At 40.3% G+C, this 17,787-nt stretch overlaps 1 protein-coding gene across 2 annotated transcripts in view; it reads left to right on the forward strand.

Annotated features, from left to right (window-relative positions):
* The window catches only part of MAPKBP1 (mitogen-activated protein kinase binding protein 1), a 569,961-nt gene that overhangs the window by 73,272 nt on the left and 478,902 nt on the right, over window positions 1–17,787 (forward strand). The gene's annotated exons all lie outside the window — the stretch shown is intronic.

Consider the following 17,787-nt stretch of genomic DNA (forward strand, 5'->3'; position numbering starts at 1 on the left):
GGGTTACCTTAAGAAAATGTTTGTTCAACAAGGTTTTATATTGCAACCCCTTGCATGCATCGCGCCGATTACGGCTGCGGCAGCATTTTGGATTGAGTCTCTGGAAGAGAACCTTAGTTCAACTACGCTGGACGACATTACGGACAGGCTTAGAGTCCTTAAACTAGCTAATTCATTCATTTCGGAGGCCGTAGTACATTTAACCAAACTTACGGCTAAGAACTCAGGATTCGCCATTCAGGCACGTAGGGCGCTGTGGCTAAAATCCTGGTCAGCTGATGTAACTTCTAAGTCCAAATTACTTAATATACCTTTCAAGGGGCAAACTTTATTTGGGCCCGGTTTGAAAGAAATTATCGCTGACATTACAGGAGGTAAGGGCCACGCCCTGCCTCAAGACAAAGCCAAAGCTAAGGCTAGACAGTCTAATTTTCGTCCCTTTCGGAATTTCAAAACAGGAGCAGCATCAACTTCCACTGCACCAAAACAGGAAGGAGCTGTTGCTCGTTACAGACAAGGCTGGAAACCTAACCAGTCCTGGAACAAGGGCAAGCAGGCCAGGAAACCTGCTGCTGCCCCAAAGACAGCATGAACCGAGGGCCCCCGATCCGGGACCGGATCTAGTGGGGGGCAGACTCTCTCTCTTCGCCCAGGCTTGGGCAAGAGATGTTCAGGATCCCTGGGCGCTAGAGATCATATCTCAGGGATACCTTCTAGACTTCAAATTCTCTCCCCCAAGAGGGAGATTTCATCTGTCAAGGTTGTCAACAAACCAGATAAAGAAAGAAGCGTTTCTACGCTGTGTACAAGATCTGTTATTAATGGGAGTGATCCATCCGGTTCCGCGGTCGGAACAAGGACAAGGGTTTTACTCAAACCTGTTTGTGGTTCCCAAAAAAGAGGGAACTTTCAGGCCAATCTTAGATTTAAAGATCCTAAACAAATTCCTAAGAGTTCCATCGTTCAAAATGGAAACTATTCGGACAATCTTACCCATGATCCAAAAGGGTCAGTACATGACCACAGTGGATTTAAAGGATGCTTACCTTCACATACCGATTCACAAAGATCATTACCGGTATCTAAGGTTTGCCTTCTTAGACAGGCATTACCAGTTTGTAGCTCTTCCATTCGGATTGGCTACGGCTCCAAGAATCTTCACAAAGGTTCTGGGTGCCCTTCTGGCGGTACTAAGACCGCAAGGAATTTCGGTAGCTCCGTACCTAGACGACATTCTAATACAAGCTTCAAGCTTTCAAACTGCCAAGTCTCATACAGAGTTAGTTCTGGCATTTCTAAGGTCGCATGGATGGAAAGTGAACGAAAAGAAGAGTTCTCTTTTTCCTCTCACAAGAGTTCCATTCTTGGGGACTCTTATAGATTCTGTAGAAATGAAGATTTATCTGACAGAAGACAGATTAACAAAGCTTCTAAATGCATGCCGTGTCCTTCATTCCATTCAACTCCCGTCAGTAGCTCAATGCATGGAGGTGATCGGCTTAATGGTAGCAGCAATGGACATAGTTCCCTTTGCACGTCTACATCTCAGACCGCTGCAATTGTGCATGCTGAGTCAGTGGAATGGGGATTACTCAGACTTGTCCCCTACTCTGAATCTGGATCAAGAGACCAGAAACTCTCTTCTATGGTGGCTTTCTCGGCCACATCTGTCCAGGGGGATGCCATTCAGCAGGCCGGACTGGACAATTGTAACAACAGACGCCAGCCTACTAGGTTGGGGCGCTGTCTGGAATTCTCTGAAGGCTCAGGGACAATGGAATCAGGAGGAAAGTCTCCTGCCAATAAACATTCTGGAATTGAGAGCAGTTTTCCATGCCCTTCTGGCTTGGCCCCAGTTAAGAACTCGGGGGTTCATCAGGTTTCAGTCGGACAACATCACGACTGTAGCTTACATCAACCATCAAGGAGGGACAAGAAGCTCCCTAGCAATGATGGAAGTATCAAAGATAATTCGCTGGGCAGAGTCTCACTCTTGCCACCTGTCAGCAATCCACATCCCGGGAGTGGAGAACTGGGAGGCGGATTTCTTGAGTCGTCAGACTTTTCATCCGGGGGAGTGGGAACTTCATCCGGAGGTCTTTGCCCAAATACTTCGACGTTGGGGCAAACCAGAGATAGATCTCATGGCGTCTCGCCAGAACGCCAAACTTCCTCACTACGGGTCCAGATCCAGGGATCCGGGAGCGGTTCTGATAGATGCTTTGACAGCACCTTGGAACTTCGGGATGGCTTATGTGTTTCCACCCTTCCCGCTGCTTCCTCGATTGATTGCCAAAATCAAACAGGAGAGAGCATCAGTGATTCTAATAGCGCCTGCATGGCCACGCAGGACTTGGTATGCAGATCTAGTGGACATGTCATCCTGTCCGCCTTGGTCTCTACCTCTAAGACAGGACCTTCTGATACAGGGTCCATTCAAACATCAAAATCTAACTTCTCTGAAGCTGACTGCTTGGAAATTGAACGCTTGATCTTATCAAAACGTGGTTTTTCTGAGTCGGTTATTGATACCCTGATACAGGCTAGGAAGCCTGTTACCAGAAGGATTTACCATAAGATATGGCGTAAATACCTATACTGGTGCGAATCCAAAGGTTACTCCTGGAGTAAGGTTAGGATTCCTAGGATATTGTCCTTTCTACAAGAAGGTTTAGAAAAGGGTTTATCGGCTAGCTCATTAAAGGGACAGATCTCAGCTCTGTCCATCTTGTTACACAGGCGTCTGTCAGAAAATCCAGACGTCCAGGCCTTTTGTCAGGCTTTAGCTAGGATCAAGCCTGTGTTTAAAGCTGTTGCTCCGCCATGGAGTTTAAACTTAGTTCTTAACGTTTTACAGGGTGTTCCGTTTGAACCCCTTCATTCATTGTTATCTTGGAAAGTTCTGTTTTTAATGGCTATTTCCTCGGCTCGAAGAGTCTCTGAGTTATCAGCCTTACATTGTGATTCTCCTTATCTGATTTTTCACTCAGACAAGGTAGTTCTGCGTACTAAACCTGGGTTCTTACCTAAGGTAGTCACTAACAGGAATATCAATCAAGAGATTGTTGTTCCATCCTTGTGTCCAAACCCTTCTTCAAAGAAGGAACGTCTTCTACACAATCTGGATGTAGTTCGTGCCCTCAAGTTCTACTTGCAGGCAACTAAAGATTTTCGCCAAACTTCTTCCCTGTTTGTCGTTTATTCTGGACAGAGGAGAGGTCAAAAAGCTTCTGCTACCTCTCTCTCTTTTTGGCTTCGTAGCATAATACGTTTAGCCTATGAGACTGCTGGACAGCAGCCTCCTGAAAGAATTACAGCTCATTCCACTAGAGCTGTGGCTTCCACTTGGGCCTTTAAGAATGAGGCCTCTGTTGAACAGATTTGCAAGGCTGCAACTTGGTCTTCGCTTCATACTTTTTCCAAATTTTACAAACTTGACACTTTTGCTTCTTCGGAGGCTATTTTTGGGAGAAAGGTTCTTCAGGCAGTGGTTCCTTCTGTATAATGAGCCTGCCTATCCCTCCCGTCATCCGTGTACTTTTGCTTTGGTATTGGTATCCCAGAAGTAATGATGACCCGTGGACTGATCACACATAACAGAAGAAAACATAATTTATGCTTACCTGATAAATTCCTTTCTTCTGTTGTGTGATCAGTCCACGGCCCGCCCTGTTTTTAAGGCAGGTAAATATCTTTTAAATTATACTCCAGTCACCACTTCACCCTTGGTTTCTCCTTTCTCGTTGATTCTTGGTCGAATGACTGGGAGTGACGTAGGGGGGAGGAGCTATATGCAGCTCTGCTGGGTGAATCCTCTTGCATTTCCTGTTGGGGAGGAGTTATATCCCAGAAGTAATGATGACCCGTGGACTGATCACACAACAGAAGAAAGGAATTTATCAGGTAAGCATAAATTATGTTTTTTAAGACTCCTTAAATAGTTTAGCATTATGGGTAATTAGGCATGGTCACTAAAGAAGTTAATACAGCTCATATGAAACGCGTTTAACCTATGAATTGATGCCAGTCTGTTACCTGTATTTGCCTTATACTTCTTTATAATACACAAGTGCATACACAAAAAAGCCTGAGTCTGGTCTTTCCTTTTTATTACGTTCGCCTGATGACAGCTGCCGGGTGCATGGGACGTTGCTTAACTGTTTAACGAAGCAGTGGTGGATCGCTTTACATATTGCACCGGCACAGCTGTTTACTTAGAGGCACGTCATCGTGACGTCAAAGAGGGTGTGTGTCGCCTACGTGAAGCACGCATCAGAGTACACGGCCACACACAGTGGATATCTGAGCGCTCCCTGGATGCTACAATTGAATTCAGATCTATCTGAATCACGAAAGAAAAAATTTGGGTCCAGTGTCCATTTAAGTATAGAAGCCTTCAGTGAAAGTAAGGATACCATAGGCAAAATCAATTATTTCAAATGACGAAATGACAGTAAATAAGCTTTTTGTAAACTGTTTGAACACACTCCAGAAGATAAAATGTATCATTGGGAGCAAATTTAAAGCAAAAACACTTGGGGTAAACTGTCCTTTTTAAATATTCTTGTATTTCAGTATCCTACCTTTTTTATTTGAAAGCTAAGTATATGGATTCACTCTTTCTTCCCATTGCCTTTTTTAGCTAAATGTTTAATTTTTTATTTTTTTTAATAAACACTATCAAAAAATCTTTTCATGTGAAAGAGAAACCATACTATTTTCTTTCATACATGTAGTGAGTTTGCCTTCTAGTGGCCAGGAAGAGCAATTCCCAACTGTAATTGATCGCAAAGATTCCCAAGAGCTCTATAAAACCCCTCCAACATTACTAGAAACCAGTCTCTTTGCCTCCCCTGGAGGTAGGTGAAGAATGATGGTGCTTCAGATGTTTTTTTGTGAGAGGGGTTCTCAGACTGAATTGAGTGCTGCTGATTGACGGAGGGATGTATTGGGTAGTGGTACAATTACACCTTATGGGAGTTAGTCACAAGCCTGCCACAGGTGTCGCGAGGACCTGTCCTTCGCCTCCCCCTGTTGGGTTGTTGGTTTCTTCCTATTTAATTTCTTCTGCTTTTATGTTTCAGCATTGGTTTGGCTTTCTACTAGATTCTACTTTATCTTCAAATAGTTGGGTTCCTATGGGGATTTCTTAACTAAGGTGGTGTCTTCGGACAATATGAGTAGGTAAATTTATTTCCTCTTTGTCCTAATCCTAAGAACTCAATTGAGAAACTTCTCCATAATTTGGATGTTGGAGCTTTTGAAGTGCTTCTTGCAGGCTACTAAGGATTTCAGACAAACTTCTAGTTTATTCATTTTTTGGTTCTAGAAAAGGGAAAGAAGCTACGGCTGTTCCTTTGGTGTCTTTGCTTAAGCTTTTGATTCAGAAAGCTTACTTGGAGCTGAGTCAGTATCCTAAACTGATTACTGCTCATTTGAGTTGCTTCCGGTGGGTGGATCTATGCAGTGCTAGCGATCTCTAGCGTGCTGCTCGACGCATTTGCCATCGTTCTCTCCCAAGGTGATGTGTCTGCTGCTGGTTCAGATTCACTCAGATCTGTGCCCTAGGACACCAGTCCACTGTTAGGACTACCGAGGAAACCTTCCAGGTTGTGGATGACCTTTTTGCCAGGGCTGTGACCAGAGTCAAGTGAGGCTTTATTCTGAAACCCGGTGTATCGAGCAGTTCTACAACTGGCAAGTGGTAGACACTGACGAACCAGGGAACGCTAAGATAAAAGGAATCATTGTGTGGGACTTATCTTTTCACAAGCTGAAAGTCCTGGACGGCTACGGAATTTCCATACTTACATACGTGCGGAAACGAGGTCTGGGAGGGATCTATCGAGTGACCTGCGTGTGGGGGCAAACAGAAGATACCGTGCCTGATTTCCCTACAACACTAATCGCAAGTACCAAAGTTATTCTGGAAATCATACTATACGCCCTTGGTTTGTCTCTTGCTGTAAACCTAAGCTTAATCTCTTGCCAACACTGACACTAAGGGCTTCATTAAAAACTGTTACTGATTTAAATGTTCCAAATCTAATGAGGTCTGATTTTGGATTTTCGGTTGATTCAATCTAATAGATTTTCAGACTCTATTAGTTTGGTCTTTTCCTTTATGACATTTGTACTACCTACAGATTGCTTAATAAAAATATTTTAAAGGCATGTGGCAATTTGAGCCACAACACTGAGTATCCTTACGCTGGGTACTTCGCATTATTTTACTCTTAAAGCTGATGTTGCTCCAAGAAGTGCTGTCTATAAAAAGTGTTATGTCCATAATCCCAGAAGGTCTATCAATTCACCTTATCCAGGACTGAGTCTTTCTATAGGCTTTCAGGATGTACTGGACACTTGTATACTTCCTTCATACCACCTTAGAGGAAGATTTTAATGTCTCCCAATAAGGATTGATTTAAGCTGCTTCTGGGACATAGGATATTCTCTTCTCTTTGATTATATATGCTAGAGCTAAATGATCTCATGTGTTTGATATAACACCGCTCTGGTTATTTATACAGGAAAATCGATAACTTGCTTAGGAGAACATAAGATTCTACTTTTTCAGGACTTCTCTAGTGAAACCTCACAAAAGAGAAAATAAATGGCCCCATATTGCACATAATTAATTAACAAAGGATTTAGAGCTAGACTCCTTTACCCTGCAAAAAGTATACTTTAGGAGGATGACCCTATTTTACCTAAACAAGAAGTTAAAGATATTTTCTTTTTGCCTGAAAAATTCTTTAACATGATAGGTAGAGTAATATTGTTAAACATATTTTCTCCCATAGAATTGTTACGATGAATCGGATAAACAGTGCTCTGGTCATTATGTTTTTAACTCCAGTCTCTCCCCTCCCCCCCCCTTTTTTTTTCTCTTTAACCCTGTGAAAAAAAATCTAGTCTATCTAGAATGAGAAATTATCTTAAATGCCTCTCCTGGAACATGGGGGTATCACCTCTCTGATCAAAAGAAAGATGATAGTAAGGCAGCTAGGTAAACACAACCCAGATAGCATGTATTCAGGAAACTCACCTTAAGGAAATAATTAAACTCAAGAGTAAATGGGTCGGGGAAGTTTTTGCCTCCTCGTACCTTCATAGGAAAAAGGTGTAGCAATTTAACTCAACAAGAACTTCTCATATAACGTTATAAACACAGAGATTGATCCAGATGAAAGATGGCTAATTTTAGAAATCCATGGTAAAAAAATATATTTTTCTGCAATATTTATTGGCCTAATAAGGTAGATTTTTTTTACTTTTGGTATAGACTCACGATACTTCTTCTTTCTAAATATACTGGACAAAGCTTAAAGGGACAGTCAACCCAAAATTTCAAATAGGTAATTCCTATAAACTTTATAAAGATTATTCATTTGAACTATTGCCCAATTTATATGCCTAAAGCGTTTTTTTTTAGTACTTACTTTTGTTTTGTCTGGCTGTTTAAAATATCAGTCTGCCCGGGCCCCCTCCCATATTTCGTCATCAGTATCTTCATGGTTGTGAAGCTCTAACAGGTAATTTTCGCCCATGCACACTGTTGGGTTTAGCGCATGCGTAGTGCGCCGCTAGCGCTGTAGGGGGAGGTTTGAAATTTGAACTCTAAATCCCTTCTCATTTTCCTAGACAGCATTAGTGGCGCACTGCCCATGCGCAAAACCCTGGAGTGTGTACGGGTGAAAATTACCTGTTAGAGCTGCACAACCATGAAGATACTGGTGATGAAATATGGGGGGGGGGGGGGACATTTTAAACAGCCAGACAAAACAAAAGTAAGTACTAAAACTTAGAAACGCTTTAGGCATATAAATTGGGCTATAGTTCAAATGAATAATTTCCATTGATTTGCATAATCAAATGCAAGATAACAAGACAATACAATAGCATTTACTCTGAATTTCAAATGAGTAGTAAATTGAAATTTGTTAAAAAAAAAAAAAAAAGTTATGTATATTTCCACTCCCCCTGTACCATGTGATAGCAATCAGCCAATCACAAATGCATATACGAATAGTCTATAAATTCTTGCACATGCTCAGTAGGAGCTGGTGACTCAAAGTATAAATATAAGACTGCACATTTTTTTTTTTTATGGAAGTAAATTGGAAAGTTGTTTTAAAATGACATGCTGTATCTGAATCATGAAAATTTTATTTAACCTGAGTGCCCCTTTTAATACTCCTAGGTTTCTGTAGTCCGGGTCAGAGGAGGTGATGAGTGCCCCGGCCATTGGAGGTTATAAAGATGCCTATATATTAGTTAATCTAGTCGTAATAAAAAGTGCAAGCTATGGAGCACTCTGACGCGTTAGTGTTCTCCCTCTTTAACAAGATCTCATTCCTGTGTTTATTGTGAGGTTCTGGTAGAACAGCCTGCTCAACTATGTTCCACATGCCTTTAATAAAGTTACCACATCTAAAAGTAAACAGATGTCTAGTACTACTGAGCCGTCCACCTCTGAGTGTTCCCTGTCCCGTGAGGTGCGTTCCCTGCATTCATCTCCAATTGCACATGCAGCGCCCCAGGGTCCAACCATTACTCCTGCGGGAGAGATTAGTTGGTTGTCAGATTTTGCATAGGGCATGTCATGGCGGCCCAGGTATTGTCTACGCCTATGGAAATTTCTGAGGCTTTATACGATGACGAGGCCCACTCCAACTCTTTGGAGGAGGCCCCTTTTGGCTCGGAGTCCGTGTCATCTAAACTTCTGTCTGCGGAGGAGCCTGACTTTAGGTTTAGGATTGAAAATGTGCGCTTTTTGTTGAAACAAGTGCTTGCTACTCTGGAGGTTCCGGAAATGAAACTTCCAGAAGAACCTGCGATTCCTAAGCTTGATAAGGTGTATGAGGACAGGGTGGTGCCTCAGGCCTTCCCGGTTCCTGTTAAGATGGCAAATATTAAGAATGAATGGGAGCGATTAGGTTTTTTTATCCTTCTTCCTTTAAGAAGCTGTTCCCTGTCACGGACTCTCAGCTGGAGCTGTGGGGTACTGACCCTAAGGTGGATGGTGCTATCTCCATGCTTGCGAAGCGGACAACTATTCTCCTCGAGGATAGTTTGTCGTTTAAGGAGCCCATGGATAAAAAGTTGGAAAACCATGTTAAGGAAAATGTTTCAACACACAGGGCTTGTTTTTCAGCTGGCTGTGGCTGCCGGTGCTGCGACAGATTGGTGTGAAATGGTTGAGGGGGAGACTTCCATCGATGAGATACAGGATAAGATTAAGGCGCTGAAGAGCGCCAATTCTTTCATATGTGATGCCAATATGCAAATTAGTCGCCTGAACGCTAAGGTGTCAGGTTTTTCCTTTTTTTGCTTGCAGGGATCTGTGGCTAAAGTCTTGGTCTGCGGAAATGACCTCTAAGTTGAGGCTGTTGTCCCTGCCTTTTCAAGGAAAGATTATGTTCGGTCAAGGATTGGATTCGATCATATCCACGGTTAAGGGAGGCAAGGGAGCTTTCCTACCGCAGGATAAGAAGGCTAAGCCTAAAGGATCTACTTTTCACCCCTTTCGTGCGGACAAGGCCCAGCGCCAGCAGCCTGCCGCAGAAGTGGACCAGTTTAGGGGAATAAGTCTAAGCAGAGCAAGAAGCCCGCTGAGACAAAATCAGCATGAGGGGGCGGCCCCCGACCGGTCTCCGGACCAAGTAGGGGGCAGATTATCTCTCTTCTCAAAAGTCTGGTTGCAGGACGTTTAGGATCCTTGGGTTCTGAACGTTGTTGCCCAGGGTTACAGGATAGGGTTCAGATCCCATCCGCCCAGGGGCAGATTCCTCCTATCAAACCTGTCTTCAAGACCGGAAAAGAGAGAAGCCTTTCTAGAATGTGTGAGAGATCTCTCCTCTCTAGGTGTTATCGTACTAGTACCCTAAGCAGAAAGGGGTCTAGGGTACTAGTCAAATCCTTTTTTTAGCTCCAAAGGAGGAGGGCACGTTCCGCCCGATTCTGGACCTAAAGTGTTTATACAAGTTTCTGAGTGTTCCATCGTTCAAAATGGAAACAATTAGATCTATTCTGCCCCTAGTTCAAGAGGGACAGTTCATGACAACCATAGACTTGAAGGACGCTTACCTACCTGTGCCAATCCACAGGGACCACTTCAAGTTCCTAAAATTTGCGTTTCTGGACCAACACTTAGTTTGTGGCCCTTACCTTTGGTCTGGCGATGGCCCCGAGAGTCTTCACAAAGGTTCCTGGGGCGCTACTTGCGGTGGCCAGAGGCATTGCTGTGGCTCCCTATCTGGACGTCATCCTAGTCCAGGCGCCGTCGCTCAGTCTAGCAGAGGATCATTCCAGGGCTCTTATTCTTTTACACCAATCTCATGGTTGGAAGATCAACTCAGGAAAGAGTTCCCTGGTTCCCAGCAACAGGGTGGAGTACTTTATCTTTATTGGTTTAACTATTCAATCATACATGTTTAAAAACACCAACTCTCTAGATATCAATATATAGCATAGATGTGTAAATAATACCTCTGAGAATCATGTATCTATATGTGAAACATTATATTTGGTTTGTATTATATCAAGCAGTCAGATACAAACATTATCTTTTGTAGCCGGCTATTAATAAATTCAGAAATAATTCTGTAACAAGAGGACCTGTTAATATGTGGGATGTCAGATTATGAGATTAAAGCTATCTAGCTAATACTCTATCTGTAATTATAAAGTCCTTGCTTGCACAGTTAACTTTAGCACAGCTGTTCAGTGTAATAGATTGACTGCTTAAAATCTCTAGTGTGTGAATTAACACCTCTGAGAATCATGTATCTAGATATGAAAAATTGTACTTGGTTTGTATAATATCAAGCAGTCAGATACAAACAATATATTTATTTTTTAGCCGGCTATTAATAAATTAAAAAATAATGCTGTAACAAGAGGACCTGTTTATATGTGGAATGTCAGGTTATGAGATTAAAGCTATCTAGCTAATACTATATCTGCAATTATAAAGTCATTGCTTGCACAGTTAACTTTAGCATAGCTGTTCAATGTAATAGATTCTATCTGCTTGAACTCTCTCAATATCAATATATAGCATAGGTAGGTATGTGAATAATACCTCAGTCATGTATCTAAATATGAAACATTGTACTTGGTTTGTATAATATCAAGCAGTTAGATACAAACAATATTTTTTGCAGCCGGCTAATAATAAATTCAGAAATAATGCTGTAACAAGAGGACCTGTTAATATGTTGGATGTCAGATTGCAAGATTAAAGATAAGCTAATACTCTCTGTAATTATAAAGTCCTTGCTTGCACAGTTAACTTTAGCACAGCTGTTTAGTGTAATAGATTCTGTCTGCTTAAGCCCCTTCTATAGCGGGGTCTAAATTAACGTTTAACTGACTTGTTTCACTAACATAGCACAATATCTGATCTCAGAATATAACGCACATTTACAAACTATTGGCAATCAAGTTATAGAGAGTAAGCGGTTAAAAAATGAGTATGAACTCTCTGAATAATACAAAAGTAAAGATAGAAGGATGACTCCTCAAAAGTGTAGTCCAAAATACTTTAATGGGTACAGGTTCAGACAGTAAAAAATCACGTTTCGGGGTCAATACCCCTTAGTCATGTATTGACCCCGAAACGTTGTGAAGTGACTGCCACACTCCAACGTAATAATACAAAAGTAAAGATAGAAGGATGACTCCTCAAAAGTGTAGTCCAAAATACTTTAATGGGTACAGGTTCAGACAGTAAAAAATCACGTTTCGGGGTCAATACCCCTTAGTCATGTATTGACCCCGAAACGTTGTGATTTTTTACTGTCTGAACCTGTACCCATTAAAGTATTTTGGACTACACTTTTGAGGAGTCATCCTTCTATCTTTACTTTTGTATTATTACGTTGGAGTGTGGCAGTCACTTCACAAGGATTACTCTCACCTCTTTGAGGATTTTTGCTGTATGCTGGACGCTATTCTAAATTATGAACTCTCTGAAGCCAGACCCCTGACACTTTAAAAAAATCAATAAAAAAAAAAAAATCAATGAAAGCTTCCCTGTTTTTTTTTTATATCATAATTTGATATACTAGCCAGCAAATATTTAGACGTTTAATTTCTAAAATATTTAGCATTTAGAGATGTTAACATTGCACCGTTCATCTGCCCGTATCTAATACTTAATTTAGCTGAGTGATGACTAATCTAGCTTCATCCAGTCGTTGCACCCCCTACTTGGCGTCCAGCTTGTGGGGCATGCAAAGATTTCATGAAGCCAGATTCGTCATCGCTCAGCTGAATAAAGTAGCAGATGCAGGCGGGGGAACAACGCAATGTTTACCATCATTAAATGGTAAATATTTTAGAAATCGTCTAAATAAATAAAATAAAAAGTGCCCCTGTTTTTATAGTAATTTTATATACTAGTAGCCAGCAAATACTATAGTTTACAATCACTTTAAGCTTGCTCCACCCATGAAGATAATATTTGCAAAGCTGTCATAACTCGATCAATTCTAAGCACCTCTGATCAGCATCCTTCATATGCCAGTAAAAACATTTATCTTGCAACATAACCTTTTTGTAAAGAAAAAATCGCACTTGCCATCATTTCTATATATTTGCTTCCCGAAACAACACTCAAGGAGATGTTGCTCTTCAAGGAGGACAGATAGAAACCCAAAGCTTATGTTTTAACGTGGCTAAAAAAAACGTTAAACATTAAATCCAACATTTTTTATTCATGATTCAAATAGGGAATAGTTTTAAACAACTTTCCAATTTACTTTTATTATCTAATTTGCTTCATTCTTTAGATATCCTTTGTGGAAAGAAATAGCAATGCATATGGTTAAACCAATCACACAAGGCATCTATGTTCAGCTACTGAGCCTATCTAGATATGCTTTTCAGCAAAAGAATATCAAGTGAATGAAGTAAATTAGAAAGTTGTTTAAAATTGCATGCTCTAAATCATGAGAGAAGTTTTGTTTTGGTTTAATGTCCCTTTAATACAAGGGTGGGATGCTTGAGTGTTGCATAAGGAAGTGAGCCAAGATATGGAAATTATTTTGTGATTTCATTTTTATTTATATTGGATCACCCTAGTAGCACTCTCCATGTGGGGAAATATGCCAAAACAATAAATACATAAAAGCATAAACAAATTAAGACCCAGCAAATTAAGATGGGGAAAGAAGTATTTGAAAGCCAATGTAAAATGCAGATTGCTACCTGCTAAATTCTGTGATGCAGAAGTATAGATATCCAATTGATTGTGCTTTAGAAACATTCAAAGAAATAGTGTGGAGTAGATCTCTTCAAAGAAAATATCTATTTTAAGTACAAATGAAGTGGAAACTTCTGCTGTGGAAGGAGCTTGTAGCCCCTTCAGATGTCCTCATCTGATAGGTGGTGATAATTCATAAATCAAACTACAAAAAAAAATCTGCTTCAGCTGTATTAATGTGGAATTATAAGGAGGCTGCTGGTCTGCTTCCCATTAGTTTTGTTCAGTAAAGGTAAGTAAAGACTGCCAGCATACAAAGTTTAAATCGATTTCACATTCACTTGCTTTTTATTAGAACACACAGATATTTAAAGGACCAGTAAATGCAGTAGATCTGCATGATAAAAGGCAATGCAATATAACTTGATGTAGTACTACTACTACATTTGAAATTAGGGTTGCACCAATATCATTTTTTTATGACTGAGTACAAGTACCGATACTTGTTTTCAAATACTCGCCGATACCAATTACCGATACTTTTTTTTATGTCATGTGACAGTTTACCAAGCACAATACAGACTAATTATTTAAGATTCCTTCTTTATAATTATAAAGGGCTGTAATTCATAAGACATTATGAAATAATAAAAAAGTTCACTGAACATGTTTATAAATAAAAAATATTACAATAAAATATTAAATTTAAAGGGGTGATACAATTGGGTTGTATGGCTGTTATATAACATCAATCTGACATTTGTATGGAGGTTTGACTCTAAGTTGAACAGTCTTTCACTTTCCACACTACTGCATGGGGCAGAAAGATATTTTTGGGCCATTTTTGCCAGAGCTGGAAATCTGTTTATTAACTGCCCAGTACTTCAGGGGTTTGTCTGAACGAGGTACAGTGATCTCTCCTAAAATAATACAAATAACAATTTGTTGTGTCAGAACAGTAGTAAACAATTTTTAGTTTAGTCTCCACTGCAGTTTAAAATGAAATGGGAACATGCAGTTTGAAAAAACGCCACAAGATAGCATATGGGTAGGAAGTAGAGGTATCGGTTTAAGTATCGGTGCATTTGCACGAGTACAAGTACTCATGCAAATACTTGGTATCGGTACCGATACTAGTATCGGTATCGGTGCATCCCTATTTGAAATTCAGACTTTTTCTCTGATATTTCAGTTATGTCTATTTCCACTCCTGTAGCATGTGACAGCCATCAGCCAATCACAGATGCATATATGTATATAATGTGAATTCTTGCATAAGCTCAGTAGGAGTTGATGACTCGAAGTGTGAATATAAAGACTGTACACTTTGTTAATGGAAGTAAATTGGAAAGTTGTTTAAAATTGCATGCTCTATCTTAATCATGAAACTTTAATTTTGACTTGAGTTTAAAGTGGCATAAAACTTGGGTACAACCTTTTGAGGCATTCAGACAATGAATGGAAAATTACTTGTCACAATATAAAACCAGAAAAAGGGGAACATAGGATAGTGTTTTGTTTTTGTGTTGTTTTTCTAAGTTACCATGGACTCTAGAGTTCTTTATCTTTGTTCTCTGCAGAATTTGTCTGGCTTCCGGCATCCATTCCAAACCTCAGTGCTTCATGCAGCCCTTTTGTACTAGTTTTTTTTTTTTTTTGTCCCAGTGATAAAGCAGAATTAAAAATGTCATAATTTCTGTGGCCTCAGGAAAAGGAAGACCTTTTGCTTTGGGTGGGCCCTCTAAAGGAGAGAACAGAAGAAAGATGGTACGCGGCGTCACTTCCAAGCTCGTGCACAACACCATTGTCAAAATGCGCATGCGTAGTTTAGCCGCATTCGCGCATGCGTAGCAATTTCAATCAATGTAAAAACATATACATATATATAATATTTACCCATTTCGATGAGTACAACAGGCAATGGTATTTTACTTGCTTTCTTCTCTTCCACGCAATAGTACTGACTGAGTCAATGTATGGAATGCAATCATACAGCGGAATACGCATGCGCATATCATGCACGAGCATGAAGTCGGTGACGAGAGCCGCAATTACACGCATGCGCAATAGTTAAAGATGACGTGGATAAAAAGGGGCAGGACGCCCCGGGGGAAGAAAAGGAATTGGCTATCAAAACTGTCAATCAAATGTGGAAAGATATTGGGCGGACAATTGCTGTAAAACGGAGGGTAATTTTAAATTAAAAATTAAAATGACACAAATATTTGTAACGTTTTTGATGAATGAACATCATGCTGATTTTACATGTACTTAAACCATACTCAAATCGCCTGTGCCACTGAACATTTTCTAGGAACTGTATTTGTGTGTTTAATAATTACACATTTTAAATGAAAATCTCAAGGTGTTTATGGTCCCTTTTAAGGGCCATATATAAAATGTATAGTTATGAGTAATGAAATTACTTTGCAGTATATTTTCATTATTTATTTTTCCTCTTATGTAATTTTTAGCTCTAACAATTGAGCAATTTTTAATTCTCAGAACATGAAAAGCCATATTCTAAAAATATTGACCTGTTGGCCATCCTTGCTGCTGCCTTACTATCTAAAAGGGCTTACATCTCATGTTTTCTCGGAGTGACCATTCAACATTTTAGGATCATCTAACTGCCCTAAAAATGTTATAAATGTATCAGCAACCTATATTTGCCTACCATCCCAGAATAATGGAGTGTTGTCACCCAGTGTGAGTTCTCCAGACAGACTGATTTGCAGGAATTTAGATATGCTGATTTGGGTGAAGCATGGATACCTACTTGAACGGATCACCATATACAAGAGTTTGAAATCCTTCATTCAAGAGAATTTAGTTTAGAATAAGATCACTAATTTCCTTTAAAAATATCCAACTGTGCCTGGTCTATTGGAAGCCACCATGAGACACTTATCAAGAGCTAGGCATAGTTGGGAGCAGAGCCTTTTTATTTACATGGATTTTAAAAAAGTCATATTTTAATCAATAAAACTAATCTTTGAGAAATCTGCAGTATAGGATTTGTAGGTACTGAAGGCCTTAGACATCTGCTAACAACACTTTTGAATTGTTTCCAACATTCCTTTTCTGAGAACCTGTAGGACCCATGTGCTTAAAATTAAGGGTAGCCAGATGTCTGCAACAGGCTTGTTCCAACTAATGATTTTCTAGGCAGGCAAAATATTTGACTTCACTTGTGTAATGGTTGTAGACTTACCTTTAAATTGGCCTTTTATTTGAGATATAGAGGGAAAATATAGTACTTTAAGTTTAGAATTTTGGGGAAGACCCATTCATCAGACTGCTAGGGAACCATATACAGGTGAAACTCGAAAAATTAGAATATCGTGCAAAAGTTAATTTATTTCACTAATGCAATTTAAAAGGCGAAACTAATATATGAGATGGACTCATTACATGCAAAGCAAGATAGTTCAAGCCGTGATTTGTCATAATTGTGGTGATTATGGCTTACAGCTCATGAAAACCCCAAATCCAACATTGCAGAAAATTAGAATATTGTGAAAAGGTGCAATATTCTAGGCTTAAAGTGTCCCACTCTATTCAGCTAATTAAGCCATAACACCTGCAAAGGGTTCCTGATCCTTTAAATGGTCTCTGTCTGGTTCAGTAAGAATCACAATCATGGGAATGACTGCTGACCTGACAGTTGTGCAGAAAACCATCATTGACACCCTCCATAAGGAGGGAAAGCCTCAAAAGGTAATTGCAAAAGAAGTTGGATGTTCCCAAAGTGCTGTATCAAAGCACATTAATAGAAAGCTATGTGGAAGGAAAAAGTGTGGAAGAAAAAGGTGCACAAGCAGCAGGGATGACTATAGCCTGGAGAGGATTGTCAGGAAAAGGCCATTCAAAAGTGTTGGGAACTTTCACAAGGAGTGGACTGAGGCTGGAGTCAGTGCATCAAGAGCCACCACACACAGACAGATCCTGGACATGGGCTTCAAATGTCGTATTTCTCTTGTCAAGCCACTCTTTAACAACAAACAACAACAGAAGCGTCTTACCTGGGCTAAAGAAAAACAGACCTGGTCTGTTGCTCAGTGGCCCAAACTTCTCTTTTTCTGAAGAGAGCAAATTTTGCATCTCTTTTGGAAACCAATGACCCAGAGTATGGAGGAAGAATGGAGAGGCACACACTGCAAGATGCTTGAAGCCCAGTGTGAAGTTTCCACAATGTGTTGATTTGGGGAGCCATGTCATCTGCTGGTGTTGGTCCACTGTGCTTCATTAAGTCCAGGGTCAATGCAGCCGTCTACCAGGAGATTTTGGAGCACTTCATGCTTCCTTCCGCAGACGAGCTCTATGGGGATGCTGACTTCATTTTCCAGCAGGACTTGGCACCTGCCCACACTGCCAAAAGCACCAAAACTTGGTTCAATGACCATGGGATTACTGTGCTTGATTGGCCAGCAAACTCGCCTGATCTGAACCCCATAGAGAATCTATGGGGAATTGCCAAGAGAAAGATGAGACATGAGACCGAACAATGCAGAAGAGCTGAAGGCCGCTATTGAAGCATCCTGGTCTTCCATAACACCTCAGCAGTGCCACAGGCT

Source organism: Bombina bombina, chromosome 1 (genome assembly GCF_027579735.1).
Source record: "Bombina bombina isolate aBomBom1 chromosome 1, aBomBom1.pri, whole genome shotgun sequence".
In the NCBI taxonomy this organism is placed as follows: domain Eukaryota; kingdom Metazoa; phylum Chordata; class Amphibia; order Anura; family Bombinatoridae; genus Bombina; species Bombina bombina.